The sequence below is a fragment of the Tachysurus vachellii genome, chromosome 6 (genome assembly GCF_030014155.1).
Source record: "Tachysurus vachellii isolate PV-2020 chromosome 6, HZAU_Pvac_v1, whole genome shotgun sequence".
Taxonomy (NCBI): Eukaryota; Metazoa; Chordata; class Actinopteri; order Siluriformes; family Bagridae; genus Tachysurus; species Tachysurus vachellii.
Genome location: NC_083465.1, coordinates 29,921,959 through 29,926,958, shown reverse-complemented (window position 1 = coordinate 29,926,958; position 5,000 = coordinate 29,921,959). Strand labels below are relative to the sequence as shown.

General features: G+C 37.7%; 1 protein-coding gene across 8 annotated transcripts in view; it reads right to left on the bottom strand.

Annotated features, from left to right (window-relative positions):
- Window positions 1-5,000, bottom strand: part of tenm3 (teneurin transmembrane protein 3) — a 355,350-nt gene that overhangs the window by 86,292 nt on the left and 264,058 nt on the right. The window lies entirely within an intron of this gene.

Genomic DNA, 5,000 nt, shown 5'->3' with positions numbered 1-5,000 from the left:
TTTCCCCAGACATTAAATATAACAATAAATGGATAAAAAACACTTTGGGGCTTGATGTTATAGGGAAATAATGGACTTTGTGATGGTCAGCGTCAGTCTGCTTCATCATATCAGCCTTTTGTTGATTGTTTTCCTCTAACAGTACAACACAGTGTTATACTGTATAAACAACAACCCCTACATATTAATAGGCAATTGCTACGTGGTTGTTGCCATGGTTACATTTTGAAGGACGTTAATCTCACACTGTATTTTGCATGTTATGTCACAAGATAGGAAAATGAAACTCCTTCAAACTTTAGGCCACCCCCCAAATCTCCTGAAAAGATGCTAATGATAAACTGGAAGCCAAAATTGTTAGCAATATTAGAATCATAGTTCCAGCGCCATAGTAACGTTCAGACAGATGAACTCTCAGCCAATCAGAACGCACCATCTCAATGATAGAGTATTGTCTGAGAAATCATATTATTGTGTCAATAACTGGGGAAATAAAAACAGTTTCTGATTGTGGACTTGGAACTTTGGGTTCTGTTGTCGATATGTGTGTGTGTTTGTGTGTGTGTGTGTGTGTGTGTGTGTGTGTGTGTGTGTTCAGACCCTAACAGCTCTGGGAACGTAAACAAGTCAAACCTTGGATGGATCAGGCTGTGGTGTGGACCTGCATTCCAGCGTCTGCCAATAAAACTATGTGTGTGTGTGTGTGTGTGTGTGGGTGTGTGTGTGGTGAAGTTCACTTCATGGGGAGCGAATGTGTAATCGTAGTATACAAACAACTCATAACTGTTTGTCAATAAAAATCTCCATCATCACAATATGAGCGACAAACAAGAAAGATAGAAAACTCTTGTGATTGTGATTAAATCCATACTGAGGATGTGGTAGCCAAGTGGTTTAGATGTTGGGTTACCAATCGGAAGGTTGTGAGTTCAAATCCCACGTCCACCAGACTGTCACTGCTGGGGCCCTGACAAGGCCCTTAACCTTCAGTTGTATAAAAATGTAAGTCGCTCTGGATAAGGGTGTGTGCTAAATGCTGTAAATGAAAGGATTTCAGTGTGTGTGTGTGTGTGTGTGTGTGAGCTCAGATATCATTTATGCAAGCAGACACACACTTTGAATAAACTCACACATAAAGCCACACAGCAACACACCAGAGACAGAGAGAAATAAACAGACAGTCACTTTCTATTAGAGCTGAAACAGCCAAGAAAGTACATCACTGAGTCTGATTACAATACATCAGGATCAATCTGATCAATGTGTCTAATAACAGCTTTACATCCCTGTGTCTGATTAAAACTTTACATCACTGTGTCTGATTACAGCTTTTATTACAGACACATCACTGTGTCTGATTACAGCTTTACATCCCTGTGTCTGATTAAAACTTTACATCACTGTGTCTGATTACAGCTTTTATTACAGACACATCACTGTGTCTGATTACAGCTTTACATCACTGTGTCTGATTACAGCTTTACATCAATGTGTCTGATTACAGCTTTACATCAATGTGTCTGATTACAGCTTTACATCATCTCTGTGTCTGATCACATCACTGTGTCTGATTACAGCTTTTAATTAATGTGTTTGATTACAGTCTGATTACAGCTTTACATCACTGTGTCTGATTACAGCTTTACATCACTGTGTCTGAATACAGCTTTACATCACTGTGTCTGATTACAGCTTTACATCACTGAGTCTGATTACAGCTTTACATCACTGTGTCTGATTACAGCTTTTAATTAATGTGTCTGATTACAGCTTTACATTGATGTGTTTGATTACAGCTTTACATCACTGTGTCTGATTACAGCTTTACATCACTGTGTCTGATTACAGCTTTACATCAATGTGTCTGATTACAGCTTTACATCATCTCTGTGTCTGATTACAGCTTTACATCACTGTGTCTGATTACAGCTTTACATCACTGTGTCTGATTACAGCTTTACATCAATGTGTCTGATTACAGCTTTACATCAATGTGTCTGATTACAGCTTTACATGATCTCTGTGTCTGATTACAGCTTTACATGATCTCTGTGTCTGATTACAGCTTTACATCACTGTGTCTGATTACAGCTTTACATCACTGTGTCTGATTACAGCTTTACATCATCTCTGTGTCTGATTACAGCTTTACATCACTGTGTCTGATTACAGCTTTACATCATCTCCGTGTCTGATTACAGCTTTACATCACTGTGTCTGATTACAGCTTTACATCATCTCTGTGTCTGATTAAAGCTTTACATCACTGTGTCTGATTACAGCTTTACATCACTGTGTCTGATTACAGCTTTATATCACTGTGTCTGATTACAGCTTTACATCAATGTGTCTGATTACAGCTTTACATCACTGTGTCTGATTACAGCTTTACATCACTGTGTCTGATTACAGCTTTACATCAATGTATCTGATTACAGCTTTTAATTAATGTGTCTGATTACAGCTTTACATTGATGTGTCTGATTACAGCTTTACATTGATGTGTCTGATTACAGCTTTACATCACTGTGTCTGATTACAGCTTTACATCATCTCTGTGTCTGATTACAGCTTTACATCACTGTGTCTGATTACAGCTTTACATCACTGTGTCTGATTACAGCTTTACATCACTGTGTCTGATTACAGCTTTACATCAATGTGTCTGATTACAGCTTTACATGATCTCTGTGTCTGATTACAGCTTTACATGATCTCTGTGTCTGATTAAAGCTTTACATCAATGTGTATGATTACAGCTTTACATCACTGTGTCTGATTACAGCTTTACATCACTGTGTCTGATTACAGCTTTACATCACTGTGTCTGATTACAGCTTTACATCACTGTGTCTGATTACAGCTTTACATTATCTCTGTGTCTGATTACAGCTTTACATCACTGTGTCTGATTACAGCTTTACATCACTGTGTCTGATTACAGCTTTACATCAATGTGTCTGATTACAGCTTTACATCACTATGTCTGATTACAGCTTTACATCAATGTGTCTGATTACAGCTTTACATGATCTCTGTGTCTGATTACAGCTTTACATCAATGTGTCTGATTACAGCTTTACATCACTGTGTCTGATTACAGCTTTACATGATCTCTGTGTCTGATTAAAGCTTTACATCAATGTGTATGATTACAGCTTTACATCACTATGTCTGATTACAGCTTTACATCAATGTGTCTGATTACAGCTTTACATGATCTCTGTGTCTGATTACAGCTTTACATCACTGTGTCTGATTACAGCTTTACATCACTGTGTCTGATTACAGCTTTACATCATCTCTGTGTCTGATTACAGCTTTACATCACTGTGTCTGATTACAGCTTTACATCATCTCCGTGTCTGATTACAGCTTTACATCACTGTGTCTGATTACAGCTTTACATCATCTCTGTGTCTGATTAAAGCTTTACATCACTGTGTCTGATTACAGCTTTACATCACTGTGTCTGATTACAGCTTTATATCACTGTGTCTGATTACAGCTTTACATCAATGTGTCTGATTACAGCTTTACATCACTGTGTCTGATTACAGCTTTACATCACTGTGTCTGATTACAGCTTTACATCAATGTATCTGATTACAGCTTTTAATTAATGTGTCTGATTACAGCTTTACATTGTTGTGTCTGATTACAGCTTTACATTGATGTGTCTGATTACAGCTTTACATCACTGTGTCTGATTACAGCTTTACATCATCTCTTTGTCTGATTACAGCTTTACATCACTGTGTCTGATTACAGCTTTACATCACTGTGTCTGATTACAGCTTTACATCGATGTGTCTGATTACAGCTTTACATCACTGTGTCTGATTACAGCTTTACATCACTGTGTCTGATTACAGCTTTACATCACTGTGTCTGATTACAGCTTTACATCCATGTGTCTGATTACAGCTTTACATCAATGTGTCTGATTACAGCTTTTAATTAATGTGTCTGATTACAGCTTTACATTGATGTGTCTGATTACAGCTTTACATCACTGTGTCTGATTACAGCTTTACATCACTGTGTCTGATTAAAGCTTTACATCATCTCTGTGTCAGATTACAGCTTTACATCACTGTGTCTGATTACAGCTTTACATCACTGTGTCTGATTAAAGCTTTACATCATCTCTGTGTCTGATTACAGCTTTACATCACTGTGTCTGATTAAAGCTTTACATCATCTCTGTGTCTGATTACAGCTTTACATCACTGTGTCTGATTACAGCTTTACATCACTGTGTCTGATTACCACTTTACATCACTGTGTCTGATTACAGCTTTACATCACTGTGTCTGATTACAGCTTTACATCACTGTGTCTGATTACAGCTTTACATCACTGTGTCTGATTACAGCTTTACATCACTGTGTCTGATTACAGCTTTACATCGATGTGTCTGATTACAGCTTTACATCAGTGTCTGATTACAGCTTTACATCACTGTGTCTGATTACAGCTTTACATCACTGTGTCTGATTACAGCTTTACATCACTGTGTCTGATTACAGCTTTACATCACTGTGTCTGATTACAGCTTTACATCACTGTGTCTGATTACAGCTTTACATCACTGTGTCTGATTACAGCTTTACATCACTGTGTCTGATTACAGCTTTACATCACTGTGTCTGATTACAGCTTTACATCACTGTGTCTGATTACAGCTTTACATCACTGTGTCTGATTACAGCTTTACATCACTGTGTCTGATTACAGCTTTACATCACTGTGTCTGATTACAGCTTTACATCACTGTGTCTGATTACAGCTTTACATCATCTCTGTGTCTGATTACAGCTTTACATCACTGTGTCTGATTACAGCTTTACATCACTGTGTCTGATTACAGCTTTACATCACTGTGTCTGATTACAGCTTTACATCACTGTGTCTGATTACAGCTTTACATCACTGTGTCTGATTACAGCTTTACATCACTGTGTCTGATTACAGCTTTACATCACTGTGTCTGATTA